The 20,331-nt window shown below is 44.7% G+C and overlaps 1 protein-coding gene across 1 annotated transcript in view; it reads right to left on the reverse strand.

Annotated features, from left to right (window-relative positions):
* Nucleotides 1-19,084: 19,084 nt before the first annotated feature.
* The window catches only part of LOC122816604 (acyl-coenzyme A synthetase ACSM3, mitochondrial-like), a 291,757-nt gene continuing 290,510 nt past the window's right edge, over nucleotides 19,085-20,331 (reverse strand). Inside the window, exon 14 of the mRNA XM_044089505.1 lies at nucleotides 19,085-20,331. This exon is cut by the window's right edge and continues 1,889 nt beyond it. The gene's annotated coding sequence lies outside the window, so the exon portion shown is untranslated.

Consider the following 20,331-nt stretch of genomic DNA (forward strand, 5'->3'; position numbering starts at 1 on the left):
AGTGGAGTATGTCCACCAAATCCTGATTGGACATGGTCTTGTATGTCAGGCATAGGTCACCTGTAAGTATGCGGTATGACACTGAACAAAGCTGGACTTCCTCTATTCTGGAAGCATATGACATGTGTTGAAGAACCCTGATCTTCATGGTAGGTACTTTTCGGTGCAAAGGTGCAAAAGGCAGGATCTGCCCTGTACAAAGCTGAACTAGGTGGGAACAAGGGTCCGTAGGTCAGTAATGTGTCTGTGTAAGAGCTCCATGACTCCTCCCATATCTTTGCAGACAAGGCTGGTTAAGCCTGTGTGGTGGTAGTTGCCATGGTCTGTGGAGGCATCCCCTTGTGGAGTGGGACCACTGTTGCCGTATGCCAGTGTTCAGGTACATATCCTGTAGCAAGACTAAGGTTAAATAGCAGTTGTATATATGGGTCCAGCCCTTCTGGAGTTCACATAGCATGCAACTGGAGATACCAGCAGGTCCCATGGATGCTGTGTACTTGTCTTTGCTGAGTGTGGCTCTCACATGGACATCCAAGATGACAGTGAGGTTACATACAGCAGTGATAACTATCTTGTTTTGGGGGTGAGGGAGGGTAAATCGCACTGAAGCTGTCCGCCGGAATGTTGCCAATATCTGTCAGGTCACTGGAATATATGTTGTTGTGTACCAACTCTGAGCATATCCGAGGGTTCACAACCAGGTGTCTGACATAACTGAAGAAAGCAGTGTGGTTACCTTCATTGTCTTTGGTGATTTATGTCCCCAAGTTGACCTTGCATGTCTTTATGAGATAATGTAGCTTTCTACTAGTGCTGATCACAGCTGTCTTCCCTTTTGGAGATGTAGCTCTGTCTTGCATTAGTAACCCTCATCTGTCATACAGTTTGTTTATGGCTGGGGTCCACCAGACAGGACACTTTCCCTTTGTGGAGAGGGTCCTGTTTTCAGTTGTGATTGTATGGTCCATGCTGTCTGACATCTAGCTAAGGGGAGGTCATTCTGGTTCTGCAGTTATCTTTCATCAGCATTAGAAATGACCACAACAGCCCCTGTGGGGTGTACCTCATGCACACACATCCAGTACCTGTAAAGTCCACAACAGTACCTCACCAGGAGTATGACAGAGCTGGAACACATGTAATGTGTAGTCTGATTAAACAGAGTGCAGCTCCACACACTGCCATGCTGTCCACCCAGATGCAAGCTGTGCCTGATGTAGAAAGCCATGTCCAAGCTGGAATCAATGCACATGCTGCACCTTGTACAATCTGAATGGCAGGGAGCTATGCACATGAGGGACCTGAACCCCAGCACTGACATATATAGGACAGGCTGTACTGCATTATCCAAAACACAGAAGCCACCCCCACACATGAGTAAACTACCAGTACAGGTTGTCCATAGAGACACTGGTTGAGTCCCCTCAACAGGAATCCTAATGAGTGGATGGGAGATGGGAGGTTTACCCTGGGTATCAATGTTATGTCACAGGTAGACAGAGGCACAGTATACTAAACAAGACATATGACATGTCGAACTACGCTTACAATGTGTTGATGGACAAACACATTCTCCGACTAGCATTAGGTCAAGATACCTCTTGAACACAGCCAGCAAGGTGCTCTGCCTCAAATGGACCAGGATTGTATTCCACAGCATAGGGAGTCTCCGGTGATAACCCCATCCCTCCAACATGTCCAACATACATCCCTGCTAAGGTGTAAGTCACCTGCACTAGTGGTTCAGGTGGATCTTCTGAGTCTGAGGTGGAGCATGCCCATTAATCTCTGTTTGGACATGGCCTCGCATGTCAGGCACATGTCACCTCTAAGCAGGCGGTATGTGAGTGAATAGAGTGTGAGTGTCATCAATCTGGCAGCATATGACAGCTGTTGGGGTTCCTTGATCCTTTAGGTGGGGACAGTCAGGGTGTCTCCAATTGCTGCAGATGTTGTGTGAGATACAGCCAGAATAGGGCATTCGACTCGATCACCGGTCTGATAAGTGAAGAGTACAGGGAACAATGACCCACTAGATCTGGATGTGAATCCCAGCCTGATCAGGTGGGCAATGTAGAAGGTCTTCCTAGCCACTTTAGCAATGTGAGTCTCAGAAGAATGGCGACTGTTAACCTGGGTCCCCAGGTCCATGATAACCTCCTCTGTGCTTAGAGGATTGCCACCTATATGGTAGCTTGGGGTCACCTTGCTTTTCCTGAAGGGTATGTCTACACATGTTGTGCACTCTGACTTCAGGCCATGGCCCTGGCACCAGCTATCAGTTACTGTGAGTCCCTTCTGAAGGATATCTGTGTGTGATGCACTGTCCGCTATGGTGCCCAGTGTGCAGTCATCTGCTAACATTGTCATCCAAAGTCCTCCCATGTTGGCCTGTACTTCTGGGAAGTACATGACAAACAATGGGGGCCAAGGACTGAGCCCTGTGTGACACCACCTGTGACCAGCCTGGAGTCTAACATAGTGCCAGCAACTCTAACCCTGTGGGTCCCGTCCTTAAGCCAGTTTGCAACCCATCTTGTGACATATGGGTTTACATTTCAGTTGTTAGGGTTTTCCACAATACCTGAGTGGGGTATTGTGTTGAAAGTGTTGCAAGGCCAAGGTAGGCTGTATGGACTGCCTTTCCCCAACAATGGCCTAAGTGACCAATTTGAAGATGTCAACCCAGTACAAAAGGCATGATCTGCCCCTGACCAAGCCAAAATGGGATGGGTACAATGTCTGCATGTCCCTATATCTTTGTTTATGAGCTCAATTATGATCCTCTCCATAGATTTGCAGACTACACTTGTTAAGCTTATGGGGCAGCAATTAACAGGGTCTGTAGAGGCACTGCCTTTGTGCAGATGTGCACAACTGGACCCTAACCAGGCTGTTGTGCACACTATGGAAATGTAAAGCAGTGATAGGACTAAAGGCCAGGATACTGACCACCACAGTGAAAGTACTGAAACACTACACTAGACAGTGCTACAGTCTTAGGTCAGTATGAGCGGATGTTGACAATTGTGTGCAAAGTATCCCATGCAAAACCTGCAGGCACAGTATACTCCCTGTTTTGTTCACACAAAAAGCATTCCGACAGTAACTACACAACATGGCACAGAACACACAACCATAAACTTCAGGTATTTGTTGAAGGTCACACTCATCCACAAATGTGATGGGCTGCAGAGTTCAACATATGTAAAGCCCACACTGGGCATGCTCACACACTTAGATAAATGAGACATCTTTCACACAACATGCCAAGGGAAGGCTGAACTGGGCATGCTCACACACTTGGTCCAAATGTTACCCCTAGCAAATGTGAAAACACACCAGAGGATGCTCATCCCCCTTTCTAGACACTGATCATGTAAGCACCCTATAAGTATATTGGAGAAAAGGATTCTCTCATTAATCCAAATAGCGCGCCGTGCTAATGCGTCCGTCTCTAGTGTCATAACATAGTTAGGTAGGGGTTTGAATCCAGCAGGTGGCAAGTGTGTGGGGTAAGTGTGTGTGTAAGTGTGTATGAAAGAAACATCCCTTTTGGCAACTGGGAAAACACACCACAGGATGATCATTCCACTTTCTAAACTCTGATGATGTCAGCACCCTATAAGTATATCAGGGGAAACGAAATTCCCCAGTAATACGAATAGCAAGCTGTGCTAATGCGTCCGTCTCTAGTGTCATAACATAGTTAGGTAGGGGTTTGAATCCAGCAGGTGGCAAGTGTGTGTGAAGGGGATAAGTGTGTGTGTAAGTGTGTATGAAAGAAACATCCCTTTTGGCAACTGGGAAAACACACCACAGGATGATCATTCCACTTTCTAAACTCTGATGATGTCAGCACCCTATAAGTATATCAGGAGAAAATTCCCCAGTAATGCGAATAGCGTGCTGTGCTAATGTGTCTGTCTCTAGTGTCATAACATAGTTAGGTAGGGGTTTGAATCCAACAGGTGGCAAGTGTGTGTGAAGGGGGGTAAGTGTGTATGAAAGAAACATCCCTTTTGGCAACTGGGAAAACACACCACAGGATGATCATTCCACTTTCTAAACTCTGATGATGTCAGCACCCTATAAGTATATCAGGGGAAAGGAAATTCCCCAGTAATGCGAATAGCGCTGTGCTAATGCGTCCGTCTCTAGTGTCATAACATAGTTAGGTAGGGGTTTGAATCCAACAGGTGGCAAGTGTGTGAGAAGGGGGTGTGTGTGTATGAAAGAAACATCCCTTTTGGCAACTGGGAAAACACACCACAGGATGATCATTCCACTTTCTAAACTCTGATGATGTCAGCACCCTATAAGTATATCAGGAAAAATTCCCCAGTAATGTGAATAGCGCTGTGCTAATGCATCCGTCTGTAGTGTCATAACATAGTTAGGTAGGGGTTTGAATCCAGCAGGTGGCAAGTGTGTGTGAAGGGGGTAAGTGTGTGTGCAAGTGTGTATGAAAGAAACATCCCTTTTGGCAACTGGGAAAACACACCACAACTTTCTAGACTCTGATGATGTCAGCACCCTATAAGTATATCAGGGGAAAAGAAATCCCCCAGTAATGTGAATAGCTCGCTGTGCTAATACGTCCGTCTGTAGTGTCTTAACATAGCTAGGTGGGGTTTGAATCCTGCAAAGGGAATGTATGTGTGTTAGTATGAGTGGTTTATGTGTGTGCACTATGCTGGGAGGGTTAACTGCCTTTTGCCAACTGGGAGAACACACTACAGGGTGCACATCCCTCCTCCTACACACAGATGATGTCAGCACCCTCTAAGTACAGCATTAGTAAGGATTTCTCCAACTACTGCAAATAGCACACTCTGCTAATGTGTCTGTTTCTACTGTCATTGCACAGTTAGGTATGGGTTTGAATCTTGCAAATGGAAAGTATGTGTTTTACTGTTGGTGGGGTTAGTGTGTGTGCACAATGATGGGGTGGGATGTGGCTTTTGCCACATGGGGCTATGCACTGCAGGGTGGTCATTACCCTTAACAAGCAGTGATGTTGATAGCACCCTATACAAACAAAACTACAAAACAGAAGGTGGTGGTACTGATAACACATGTAAGGTAACACTTCTTCAAGTAATGTCCACAAAACGGAGTAGGATAATCAAACAATTCTTTTATTCTATACAGACAACATGACAACAGACAACTAACTGCCAGTACTCAGTATAGTGTTACATGCTACTGTAACATGCACATGTACCGAATATACCTAGATAGTGTTCTGAAGCCTGAATGTGGCAAGTGTGTGGATGTGGGATGTGTCTGTGTGTGCATTTCCGTATGGGAAACATGTTTGCTGTGGCAATCAGGGTACTACAGTACCTGATGCACATTACATCTTCCAACTGATGAGGTTGCCTGAACCCTGTGAGTACAGGTAGAGAAGGGGATGCCAGTAGTAAACAACATAGTGCACTTCTGAAATGTGTACCTGTCATGTATCAACAGCTACTCATGTAGGGTGATAAATAATGGGAATGGCAGGTGAGTGTGTGCATCTGTGTGGGTAGCAGGGTGTGTATAGATGCATGTGTGACAGAACAGATACATGTAGCTGAATCTACATAGCACAAGATGCGCATTGCCATAGTCAATGTTAGCATGTGATGGTGTGCAGCTGGTACACTTTGTTAAGTAGTATGGGTGCAGATAACAATTGAGGACATTCATACAGTTACTGCAGCAGGACTGCTGGGATATACACACATTTATACTGCAACAGTCAACAGTTACCAACATGTTACTACTTATACACATCTATGTAGTCACCCTGTGCATCAGCAACGTGTTTACCTTTACCTGCACCGATGTTGTAGTATGCAGGAGGTGGCACAGTGTCATCATATGCACAGGGTGTGGGTTAGGTATGCCCAAGCCGGCCACTGGTAACACCAATTGACATGTGTGTGTATGTGTGTTTGTGAGGGGCAGCAGTACAGGGTGGACCGTTGTTGGTGCAGTGTGTGTGTGTATGTGTTTGCCCTAGGTGTTAGGTTTCCAGGTTTCTGCATGTGTGTAAGCACACAGTCCCACATAATGGCTGCCATGTACAGGGTTTTGTGGACAGCCACAGACTGCACCTGTCAGGTCATCCAGATCAGTGTCTGTGGGCACGGACACGGTACCTGTGCCTGGCAGGGTGCTACGGGCCGTATCGGTACTAACCCAGACTGGGTACTGTCATCGGAAGCAGGGTGTGTTGACTGGACACAGTTCCCTGTTGGGACTGTCCAGAGCCACGTGCGTGGTCTCCTGGGGCGTCGGGAGGACGGCACAGACCCAGCATTGCTGGGGCTGGTGCTGGCACTTGGGGGGCGGGGGTGGGCCTGTTGTCGTCCGCGGCCACTGCCAGCTGGTGCTCTTGCTGGCATACGGCCACGTCGCCGTCGCAAGCGCACACCATCGCCCTGGCCCATGGTCATCTGGTTGTGGAGCAGCTGTTCTATGCCCCCACAACGTCTGTCAACGACATCTGTGAAGTTACGGATAGCATTCGCAACATCATGCATGCCGTCTGTCATGGCTATGCGACATGCTCTCAGCTCCCTCAGACCCTGTCTGGTGTACCTTTCCATACGTGCCTGTGCCTGCATGACAGTTCTAAACATAGTGGAGGTTGACATACCTCCTTGGGCACGTCGGCCAGAGGCAGTATGTGCCACGGATGCCCCCACGAGAACCCATGGGCGACTGTCTGCGTGGTACCATTGGAGGCCTCTGCACATGGCTGCCTTGTGAGGATGCATGTACCACAGGTACCACATTACCCTGATCTATGCCCACTGCTGACTGTCCATCACCTAGGGACAATGGTGACAAAGGATGTAACGGCAGGATGACTGTGCGCATTGACGGGGTTGAAAGCTGTGTACTGTCAATTGGCTGACCAATGGCGGACCCAGACACACCTTCCTGCACCATTACAGACATTTCATCATCATCAGTACCTGGGGCACAAGATTCAGGTTCCCTGCTGCAGGTCACCAGAGCAGCACCAGAACCTACGGGAGGAAAACATGGAACACAGATTACAGTCTCAATACATATTTGAAAGAGATGCACTTCAATACTAATGCACACATTCAGAAATGGACACATGCACTCATGGACACTAACACACATGCACACTTGGGCACAGGCACACTTGCACACATGCACACCCCACAGTAAACACACACATCAGTACCGTGTTACACTACTCAATTTACTACCTGTCAATTACAGTTATTGTGAACACAGTCACCAGCATGTCTACTACAGAGTTACACTACTCTTCCTAGTTTTATAAATTGTTTTACAGATAATTTTAAAAGACTCACCAGCATGTATGGCCTGCCTCATTGCTACATGGGAGGGACCTGGAAGTGTGAAGAGAGTAATGTCAGTGGGCACATGTGTGCCATTCATTTTGCACATGATACAGTACAGTAGTACACTAGTTCCCTTATACACATCAGCTGCACATCATGTCTGTATATATATCATGATGACAGATACATACCACATGCACACCTTATGCGTGCATGAAGTAACAGCGTACAGAACAGTCATATGTACATACCAGGAGTTAACTCTAATCTCACCCTTACCTCTCTTCAAGAGTCAACTCAAACTGTACTTCCAAACCCACTGGCTTTGTTCTTCTTGGAGTCCAGGCTAACGTCCCTCTCCCTACCCTCTCTTCACCTTTAACCCCTCATTGTGCACAGAAACTAGCTTCTACCCTGTTTCTTTCACCTTGATGTCCTTCTATGCTCTGACCTACTTCTCCCATCCCTCCCACCTCCTCTTGACTGTCTTCCTTCTTTTCCTCACTTCCCTTCTTGACTCCTGCCTCTTCCATATCATTGTATCTGTCATACTCCTTCTACTTCTCTACCCTTCTGAGCCCTAACTATTATGTATATGGCTTTTGCCTTATTGCATAACCATTATGCTTTAGGTAGGATTGCTTTGAAACCAACGGTACATTGTGTATGACTCTAAACTGTTTGACTTCCTTACATGTATGTTGATTTAATTAACAGGCTGGTGTACAATTCTATTATGTTGGCTGTCTGTAATGACAACTTGTCTGTCTGCCTTTATTACGTTATGTGTGGAGCTTTTCTCCACAGGCCTCTACTGAAAATGAACTTATATCCAGCTAGACTATCTGGGTCAACAAATGTAAAAGTAATAACAATAAATGAATATGGCATCTTACCTGCACGCTCGCTGTCTTGCTGCTGTGTGGATCCAACCTCCATCAGGATGCATGATGGTTGCTGTTGTTCTGGGGCTGGATCCACAACACTTAGCAGTAGCCCCTCCTGTCTGGTGAGGGGGGGGTGTGTGGCCACCCCCCCACCTGTGGCAGCCTGTTGCCTGCGGATATCTGCAGCACATTTCTTATCAAATCACTGCAGTGATGTCTCACCTGCTCATATGTCCTATCATGCATGCCAACATCATTTATCCTGCTAACAAGGTTTTGCCACAGTGCAGACCTCTCCTGCTGATTCTGGGTGGTGCGTGAGAACAGGATGGCATAGTCACGCACCAGGCTCTGGTGGATCACGTCATCCTCTGCAGCAGAGTAGGCAGGATTCCGTTTAGGTGCCATGTCTATCTGGAAAGGTACACAAACAGGTTATCAGCATAGTATCTCAACAATACATGGTACACATTCTATACAGGTAGTGTTAACTTCTACTTATTACTGATTGGTTAAAACCTGATTACAGTGTAGCTATCATTCTATGTCATTTGTACTAAGTACTTGGCCTTCAGACCAGTTGTTTTACATTAGGGAGGTTGGTGGCAAGCACTGTGGTGGCAGGACACATATCTTTCATCCATTGAAGTTGGGAACTGCTGATTGTGGGCCCAGTGTACAAGTGTATTACTTCTGGTATGGGCAGTTGGCCTTCAGGCCAGTTATTTAACATTAACGAGGTTTGTGGTCTGCACCCATGTGTGACAATAGGCTGTACTCTGCCATTCATAGCTGGGGACATCTGGTTTCAGGTTTATAGTGCCTGCATATCTGAGCTGTATCTTACTGACATTGCTACACCTTGTTTGTTGTAGCAAACACTACATCAGGCCTCCTGCATCTACCTTTGTTTATATGCTTGTTATCTGTTAGCTTGTTATTTCACTGGTATGCTACATCCACATAGTACACATCTTTGCAACACATCTGTGACTCACTACTGTTATCTGCATTGCTTACTGTACGTACTTCCATGTTACACATGACAGCAAGTGACTGCTTGTCATTGTTGCATTTACTTCATTGTGACACATTGCACTTAGGTTACCTGGCATTTGCTCACTGGCGGCTTTTATATCAGTCAGCAGTTGTAGGTAATGTCAGTACACCCTCACTCCCCACTGGACCTTGTTTTCAATCATTAGTGATTACAGAGTTCACAATAGTATTCTAGCATGTCCAGAGGTCAGTTGTCAGTTCCTCCTCAGTCCAGCTGGTGAGTGTGGTACTCCAGAGACAATGTTAGAACAGATGCATGTACACAGACAACCCCTCCTCCTAACAACAAATTCAAACTCATGTGAGTGATGCAACCATATACCAGACTGGAGGCTAGGCTCTGTCTAGTCAATACCGCCATAACCAGTCACGTGGCAAGGGATCACTCACTACACTTCCAGTCTCATGTAGACCTACCACAACAGCGGACCTAACACATGATCACACATGATCATACTTGTAGGCTCAGACCACAGCTCTGCCTATGCAGCAGAGACCTCCTAAGCAGACATCCAGGCAACCACTACCACATAAACGAACATGTGCAACACATATCACACAAAGCCAATGTGCTGAACACTCACAGCCATTAACAGTTAACAACACACATCATACACCTGTACTAGGTGCCTCTATCATCAGGCACACTCACATCACGTTCACCAGGCTTAACGAGGTGAGGGTCACGGTGTGCAGCCTGTCAGGCACTATGAACTGCCACATAACACAAACAGTCAGGTAACCCCAAGGCAGGTACAGGTATGACTCAGTCAATGTCCATGCTGCTGTGAATGGCCTGACACATTCCTCCCTGGACTACATGACATGAGACATTACAGAGCTCTCTGAGCACGTGGCCGAGACAGTTTGACCCTGACCTTGAGTAGCATCCTACCCTCACCTAGAACAATGCCACAATATCAAGGCACGATGATCCCTTCCAACAATTGACTGACATACTGGTGTCATTCACAGGTGTGCCAATGCCTGCCATCTTGGGGTGGTATGCTTTGCTAGGGACAGCTTGCACCTGTCACCACAGTCCTATTGACATTTGGCGGAGCCTCCTGCTACACCCATAGTGCCTGTATTAGGCAAGGCTCATAAGGCAAACCCACATCCATTTGTATCACAAAGGATGAGGAAGTAAGAGTGATGCTACTCAACACTGGACGTCTAGACCCAAGGATGCATGCACCCAAAACCCTACCTAGCATTCTGGACATCGATATCTGTGCAGTAACATGAACCTGTTTCAGGTTTCACAGGAGCACACCAGTACTACCACGTTATAGCTGTTACCATTCTTGTCGGCCACAACACTTGAACAAGGGAGGGTATCAGTATTCAATGCAGATTCACGCCTCGACATTGGTGGCACAGTACAACATAGGTGTTAGGCCATTGAGTACAGAAGGCGTGGTTGGGGACCTGGGGAAGAAACATGGTAGCGGTCTGTCATTTGTCTACCACATGGCCAGCGTGGATTGACAGACATGTTATATAGCCCAGCTAATCATGACTGATTCACATGTATGGCAGGGGAGGTCATTGTGCCTCTGTACTCATCCATCATCAGGCCTATAATTGCGTACAATGCACCTTTTGGGATGTACCTAACCAGACACCTACAGCAACTGGTACAGGACAACAGTACATCATCAAGGGGATGCAATGGCTCACACAGATGTCATATGCTGCCCAGGTAAAGTGAATCCAGCTGGACTCAGTGGCATACTGCCTGTTCAGAGGCAATCTGTGCATGCCATATACAGCCATGTCCTACCTAGCAGTAATGAACATGATGCACCTCAGGCAATCAGAGTCCCATACAGCCACATGCTCAGGAGAGCTGGACCTCAGCACTGACATACATGGACATGCTGGAGGGGCATATTCTAACCGAGAGGCTCCCTTCACTCTGTAATGAGCTCACACTACTGGTTAGGCAGAGTCCTCATTGACTCTCTTCCATAGGAATCTGGATGAGTGGATGGAGATCATAGTTGTACCCCAGGTATCACTTCTATGTCGCTGTTAGACAGAGGCAAAGTATACTAAAAGTCGGACAAGGGCATAGCAGCATAAGATGTGATTGGGTGGCAAAGACAAACACATTCTACTAGGCTTACCAATGCCCTAGGGCAAATAGCCTAGTATGAACCTATGAACTGTTCATTCTCAACTGTTCGAGCTCATTACAGAGTGAAGAGCCTCTCAGTTAGGAATTTGCCTCCAGCATGTCCATGTATGTTCTATTCGCTTACAGCTTGCTCAGAGGTGACCTTTGCCCAACATACAAGGCCATGTCAAACCCAGATTTGATGAATATGCTTCACCTAAAAACCTAGATCCATCAGAGCCACAAGGCGGAGACTTAAACCTCGACACGGCTATTAATAGGACATGCTGGAGGGATAGATTCATCACCCAAAGACTCCCTATGCTGTGGAACAAAATCACGGTATATGTGAGGCAGAGCACCTCGCTAGCCTTGTTCAAGAGAAATCTTGACCAATGGATGGGAGATCGCAGATATACCCCAGGATTACCTCCGTGTCACTGCTCGACAGAGGCACAGCAAAATAATGGGTATGGTTCCCCATACTAAAGGGGTGGCGTAAGCCACAAAACGATGGGCTAGGCTTGTAAATGCCCTCGGGCAGATAGCCTAGTATGAACCTATGAACATGTGTGTACTGCTATAGTACATCTGCCATATGTTGCATGTGTGTGTGTTGTGGGGGATGCACAGGTAATGGCCAGATACTTCTGCACAGGTGACACGTCTGACACATTCTGGGTGTTCATCCATACATACTGGATGTGTGCTGCCATCCAACCCTGTGATGTGGACACACATTACTCAGCCTGGATATACATATCTGAACAACACCACAAGCACAGTACACTACCTTGCTATGTATGCATGTTATTACACAGTTATTCAGTAGTTATGACAGTGATGCTATCCATGCAGCCCACTGGGCCAGTGGAAGCCACAACACACACCGCCAGCACCTTTGCATATCGTACCACAGACATCCCACATACTGCATGTACTGTGCACACAGTTATCTAACCCAGAACAACTGCACACCACTTATTAATCCTGTCCAGTGGACTACAGATACAGGCATATTGTATAACAATAGTAGGAGGCTACTGCAGCACAGGGCAGATTCACATGATGGGAAGGCATCTGTTGTCTGCAGTGTTAAGATGCTTCACATTCACCAAATGCACAGATATTGCCAACATTGTTGCAGACAGTTTAGGTGCAGGTACCCCCCATTGTCCTACACACGTGTTATTAGTTATCCCAGATGACTGTAACCTCCCTATCCTCTCACATGTCCAGGTGAGAGCCACCCTCATCATTGCAGAACACATATCATCACTGTTACGAAATGGTATCCCTGGATGTGTGCTACATTCACCCCTGGAGGACATAGCACCACATGACAGACTGATATTAACCCTGGCCATACTACAGGATATGTACCTGAACAGTGCCATACATACACAGTGGTCCCACACCAATGAGGAGGAACCTCTACTGACCCTGGGAACTACTGCATCATATGCACAACTGGCCTTGTGTTCTAAGCTATGGAAGTGTTAGTTATGGCCCACATGTACAACAATATTACATATGTTTATATTTCATGACTATGTACACACAACCTATCTCATGGACATACCTATAGATAGTGAACTATGATACATTTGGAGGTGTCACAGTATACACAGGATTAACCTGCTACTTTGCATTACCTGTGTTTGTGGCAGCTGTTGGTGTCACTGGTGCTGCTTGAAGTTTGCTGCTGCTGCTGCTGCTGGTTTTGCTGCTGGCTGTCTTTATTTCTGTTTTGTTCTGTTTTGTTCTCTCTCTGTCTCTCTCTCTCTTTCTCTGTCGGTTTTGTGCAATGAATGTATTGCATGAGTGTAGTGTGGGTACTCATTGCTTTTGTAGGTATCTGCATAGGTCCATGTGATGGCCTCTGCACCAATTGTAAGGCAGCATTTGCTAATTGCATGCAGCTGGGTGTGTACTGATTGCATGTCTCACTGTGATTTCAGGACACTGCTATAAAAGGGTATGTGAGATAGGCGTTGCCCTTTCAGATTGTAGGCGTGGACCATGCTGGTATGCTGTTGACAGTGTTTTGTGAGTGTGAAGGTTAGTACATCTACCATGCTTCATGCTGTGTTGTAGATTCAGGTTGCTGCATTTATCTTGCCTGTTCCCTATAGTGAGTGTGTATGCATACTGACACCTACAACTATATGTCATATGTATTGCTATATAAATATATATATATATATATCTGTGTACATATACATACTTTCATATATGTACATTAGTTGACATTATTGGGTACAAGCTAACAATTAGCAGGGCTGTTTCTGTTAACACTACACTAGTATGGGAACCCAGTAATTGGGACTATAAAAGTCTGCATGACATGCTTTGGGTAGTAGACATACTATATTGCCTTTATCTTCATTCATACTATTACGTGTTCCACTTATTTAGCACTATATTCCTGTATGAGAGTCATGGCTTAGTGGTAGGTCATACAGACTAGTGTTACAATGGTCTTGTGGTAGGGCCTACTAGTATGCTCATATTCTGCTTTTGAGTTGAGTATAGGGCCTATCAATCAAAGTGCTGGAGGCACCTTTAAGCAGTTAAAGGGCTTAGTAGGTCTCACAGGAGCCAGGCTGTGTTGCAGATTCTGGTTGCTGCATATATCTTCACTATTTCCTGTAGTGAGTGTGTATGGCTACTGAGACCTACAACTATATTTCATATGTATTAATATATATTTATATATATGTATGTGTAGATATACATACCTTCACATATGTACATTACCTTACATTATTATGTACAAGCTAACAGGTAGCAGGGCTGTTTCTGTTCACACTGAACTAGTATGGGAATCCAGTAATTTGGCCATTAAAACTCTACCTGACATGCTTTGGATAGTACATCTCCTATATTGCCTTTATACTGATTCCTACTATTACATGTTATATTTATTTTAGCACTGTGTTCTTGCAAAGCAGGCATGGCTTAGTGGTAGGTCATACAGACTAATGTTACCAAGGTCCTGGGTTTGAGACTGACAGTGGGAATTTTTTTTTCTTAGCAAACTTTCAAACTGAGTACAGGACCTGTCAATCAAAGTGCCATAAAGGCACTTTTAAGCACTTTAAACCAGGTCTGCGCTTCGTTCTTGGAGCTCACGTGCGCACTGGCGGTGTGCTCAGCTAACACAAGCGCACACCAGCGCTAATTTCTTTGAAAGAAAAGAAAAAGGGGTGACAGGAAAGTGGTGAAAAAGGGGTCACAAAGAGGGTAAGACAGTAGGGAAACAAGCGTGGGATTTGCAGGAGGGATGTAGGTAAGGCCCATAGATGCCCATGTCTTTGGCAGCAACAGCTGTGCATTTCCATGTATTTTGGTGAGACATTAGAAACCTTTCACCCTGAGAGAGGTGTCAGGACAACATTAATAGTTGTTGTAGAGCCAATTGTAATTAACTGTTTCAATGTCAAGCAGACATGTGTGCGACATGGACAGCTATGTATGGGCGTAATTTTTTTGTGGGTACAGAGTGCCCTTTTTTTTTTTCAGGTGAGAGTGGTATGTCAGGTGAAGGAAGTCGGTATAGCTGGGGAGGTAGGTTGGGTAGGTTAACAGACAAGACAGACAAGACGCATACAGGGGCAGTGTATGACACACGTGGGGGTTACACAATTGGCGGGACGGAGGTTGGGATTTCCAAGATGCATGAGCCCACAGATGGCAACAGTGGAACTGATATCCCCACCCATAGGCAGTTGCCACTGTTCCTTCACAGCCCAGGACGGGGCTGTGCTGGGGGCTGTGTAGGCGGGGCAATGGCCGGCGGCGTTAGCTGTGCCACACGAGCCTCGAGCTGGCGTGGGGGCCCAAGAACACTGTCTTCGATCTCCCTACGCACCACAGACCGGACACCGCGGAGGGTGAGTGGGCCGAACCCCTCCGGCCACACTTGCAGAGGGGGACGGGCCCCATCCCTGCAGCGCTTCCACCCGAAGGTGGCACAGGGCCACGGAGGGTCCGGCCTGGGCACTAGTGCCAGGTGCAGTCACCAGCTGAGGTGGGAGAGGTGGGTCCGCTGGGACCTGCCTTCCCAAGCGTTCTAGGTTTGTGAGTAGTTATGTTAGTTTGGGTTAGTGGCATTGTATTCCATTCAGATTAGTTGTAACAGCATGCATTGGTATTCCCATCAAACAAACACCCAGATATTAACACCATTGAACAAGGGCATATCAATATCACATGCATTATTTGAACAGAAATACACAGTCAAACAACATGCAGGGTTGATTAATGGCAACAGGCCATCAGATTTGCAGGTATGAACAGGGCACATGCACGAACAGACATGCATATATTTTTAAACGGACAAATGTCCATGATTAATGAAATGTTCACATACCATTATTTAGTGGGTGTTGTTATATGGAATTATAGGGTTGGGCGGAGATAGAAAGTGATGACACATTCATATGTTACACATTGATTTACATTTATAATAGGTACACAATTAAGTTGAGGCTGATGTTTCAAAATAAATTTTATTTGACTGTCAAGCTACACCTGTTACAAATACATCACTATCCTACTTATTTTGAATCTGATCAGATACATCATCCTGCTACACTTTGATGACAGGACAGGGGACAACTATGGCTGTTTAGTCTGTCAGATAATCATTCATTCTATCTGCAAATTGTTTACTGTGATCACCATATACAGCATTTGGCTAGACATTCCAGATTCTGACACACTGAAATCAGTTTGGTATATTAAGTTGTACTTCCCACATGCATTTAGTTCTGTAGAAACACACTGGGGCTAATATATTCCGGGTTATTACTACTTTATTTATTCATACATGACCCTTTCTGTCAGTCTCACACTTCCTGCAAATTCACAGTTCAGGTTGCTACTTCTAGGCTTTGTTCACATGTTAGACTAGTGGTGATTCAAACACTTTCCAACAGCCTCACTTCTGTCATGATTCAGCATTTCAACAGGGGATATATCTCACATGTGACTACCTCAGATTCTGAAGCTGTACTCTTGAGACTACTGCAGGTTACACTATATTTAATTAATGGTGGGACATCTGTATGACAGCACTGTTTAATTCTATCAATTATATTTCCAGTTACACTTGCATACTGATGAACTTGTTGCAGCCATACCTGCAGACTTTCAAATCTTGCTTGCACATTATATTACTTTTAATCAATACACTGCAGTGTTCTGATACATGCTACAGTATAATATTTATTTACAAGTACTGGGTGGGGTTACTAACCTGCGGTGGCGCATCCGCACCAGCCTACGGGCATGCATCTCGCGATTCATAGAGCGGACACCTGCAGCTGTAATACAAAGAAGTAATATTGGACTACACATCTCCATGGTATCAGCTAGTTGAAATCCTTACATACATAAGTAAAATGTAACTTACTCAGTAGTGGGGCGTTGGGCATATCCGGGCCGCCTGGATCCATTCGGACAACTGGTCTTGCTTGCGTCGTTTCAAGTCCGCATGGTGGTGACGGACCTGCTCACCAGTGCGTGGAATGCCAGTAGCACTGGTCAGATCATGAGCCAACTGGTCCCATGCCTCTGCCCTATATGCTCCCCATGAGACCTGGCCCTGCATGAGTTGGGCCTCGTGATGGTGGACAAGGAGCCAGACCATGTATCTGGACTCCTCAACGCCCCAACACTGTGCTCGAAAGCAACGCCCCTCACCTACTCCACTCATTCTGACTGCAGCTCTGATCTACAATCGTTTCTGCTGTGTATTCCCGCCTATGGGGCTTATATATGCCGATTTTCCCGCACATTTCTCTGATTGGCCATTTTGGAATTGTATCTACTTCACTGAAAATGCTTTATCATGCTCCATTCTGGATTTTATCCCATATATATGCTATTTCTGCATTTCTAGGTATTGCTGTCATGGCTTAGTGGTTTAGTACCTTGACTCTAGTGCATGGTATCCTGGGTTCGAATCTGGCAACTGATTTTTGATTTTCCTGACAGAAATGAGTTGAGACCTGTCAATCAAACATGCCAAAAGCACTTTTAAGCACTTAAAACCAGGTCTGCGCTCGTTTTCGCGGAGCTAACGCATGCGCACTGGCAGTTAGCTTGTGGGGCGCGCGCAAAGCGGTGTGCGCTGGGATAAACCTTAATTGGCTAGTGACACACATGTTCAGCTAAGCACAGCTAGTTGCAAACAGTTTCACTCTGTTAAACCGATGCCTAGCAACAGGCATGCAGTTTACAGCTTTTTAAACACTACTCAGCTACGGGCACTCCGTCTCACAGCAGCTTACCTATCAGTACATTTCTGACTATTTTTGTTATTGTGTTACTTCAGAATATATGCTCCGTTTCATTCCATTTTACAAAAGGGAATACATTTACATGTGTACAATACTGTCAGGGGGCTTTTTAGTGCTTATTTACAAAAAAAAAAAAAGGTTGTTGTGTGGGCTCGAACCCTGCCTGCCTACTCTTAGGCCGGCAACTCTACCGCTAAGCTATTACTTCTTGGCTTACTTTGCATATTTAGTTCTTATATCCTTTTCCACTGATTGCTAACTGTGATTGCGCTAGTAGCACACCAGCGCTGCAGGCACACAGTAGCAAACATTTACGGGTTTTAAAAAAAAGGTTTTAATTTAATTTTATTACATCTCTTCACTTTATACAGTGATGGTCTATCGGGGCATGTGTTGTGTAGTGTGTTTATGCACATTTCCATGGCCTCTCTCGTGGCTGTTTACTTTCAGCCATTCTAGTCTTCGGGCGTGTCCGTTTGCAGGGCTTAGCCTACAGACACGCCCCTACTCTCTTACACGGACCGTGTAAGAGTTACTAGTGTGATTCAGCATGCCTTATGCACCTCATGCATATGCATGACATGCTGACATCACACAGTTTCACTGCAGCCTCCGTGTAAGAGTTATAAATCTTACACGGAGGCTTCCTGAATCTGGCCCTATGTGTATATATATATATATATATATATATATATATATATATATATATATATATATATATATATACTTAATATTATTGCTATGTATTGATCTCTTTATGATACCTGCATCCATGTGCATGATGACATAATTCTATCAAATGTGTCTAATTTGTATAACTATCACTATATAGTACACTTTTATTTATTTTCTTTTTGTACAATTGTACTTGGTTCCTGAATGAAAAGGGTCAACAGACCAGCTCACTTACCCAGTTATCAATTAAAAACAAATAAAATAAATTAGTTTGCAATATTCAACAGTCATTGAATGTATGCACTTGACGTTTTTACTACGCACTTGATGTTTTCACTTTGCGCTACCCGGGTTGCAGCTGAAATTAGTTCAGTATCCCAGTCAATAAACCTCAACAAATAAACAATGTGCTCAAATCAGTGTTTACATTGCCAGAGACTTTAGAGGTACCACACTCATCTTTGATGCTGAAAGAATAGATTCACGGACACTGATTTATGGTCCTCAAGAAAATACTGTTTTCATGAGATGAAATCTAGGAATCAGACCCACAATTTTTAAGTGCAATTACTGGCAAATATCATAATTTCATTATAATTTTCTACTGTGTCTATACATATGCAAAACTGAAGCAGATTTAGGATAGAGAACACACAATGAAACAAGCTGACACTATCTTAATAAATGTGAGAGGAATTACATGTTGCACTTAATGATTTATTCTCACTTAAAATGCCAATTTCCATGAAAATACCATGTTTTTGCCATACTCAGACAGTCCAGATTCAGGATTTTCTAGTATATTTTCCTGCAAGAAAATGGGAAATCAGTGTCCCTGATCAGACTATACACTTTACATACCTTTTTTGATTATATTTTATTTAGCCCTAAACAGGCAATGGATTTAATAACAGTCTCCCAAAAAGTCTCTAAGACTTTTTTTAAATCTTTCCTGCATATTCATTTCAACTTTCTTCTTATCTTTTTTCAAAACATCCCTTAGTTTAATATAATTCTGTTCCTTAATCCTTTCACACATTTCTGCTACAAGCGCTTGAGTCCCAAACTCTTGAAGATGACCATCTTGAAGCTGGGCACTTGAACATTTTGTAGCTTGTATAGGCTGCCACTCTTGCTCAAACTCAAATACAAGTTCAGACAAGCAGTTGCTGTGCCTTATCCAAACACAGTATTTGAGTGTGAGCGAGTTAAATTCAACAGTCAGAGCAAATTACTACTGAACGTCATATGGTAGACTGATCAAGAATCGACATTAATATCAGGACTGTACACAGGTGCAATTAAATGATAACGTTTGTTTTTGTAGTAGGTAGGGCTGTAAGTACCATCCTTGTTACACGCATGATCTCATAGGGTACTTGTAGTAGTGGTGATGTTTGCTTTGCTACTATCTCTCAGTGTAAAAACCCTCATTTCAAGAGATATTACTGCTGGGAAAATCTATTTCCACTGATGTTTGCCTTGCTACTGTCTCTAAGTATAAAAAACTCTCATTTCAAGAGAGATTGCTGCTGGGAAAATCCATTCAACTGATGCGCATTGATGCTGAACTTAAGTTATGTTAAGGGAAAACTCCACACAAAAACAAAATATCTTTGTCATATCTTAAAATTTTATGGACTGCTAAGGTATCAATTATTTTACCACAGAATGGCCATCATTTATCATGAGGTGAACCATATTAATGCAATTTTGTTTATCAGTCTCTTTGCCCTCCTCCAGGAATGGAGTTGGAATCCTCTAAAATGAGATGGTCTGGAAAACACTAAATACATTTTTTTTTTCTTTTTCCTTAATTTACTTAAAGTGACAGAGCTTTGAGTGACTGGCTTTTTTAGATGTATGAAAGCGGAGTCAGTGATTTTGTTTGAAATGACTCTGACATCTGCTTACTTTAATCTTCTAAAAGCCTTTCTTGGTAC

Source organism: Protopterus annectens, chromosome 12.part0, assembly GCF_019279795.1.
Source record: "Protopterus annectens isolate FY-2018-M chromosome 12.part0, PAN1.0, whole genome shotgun sequence".
NCBI classification, from domain to species: Eukaryota; Metazoa; Chordata; order Ceratodontiformes; family Protopteridae; genus Protopterus; species Protopterus annectens.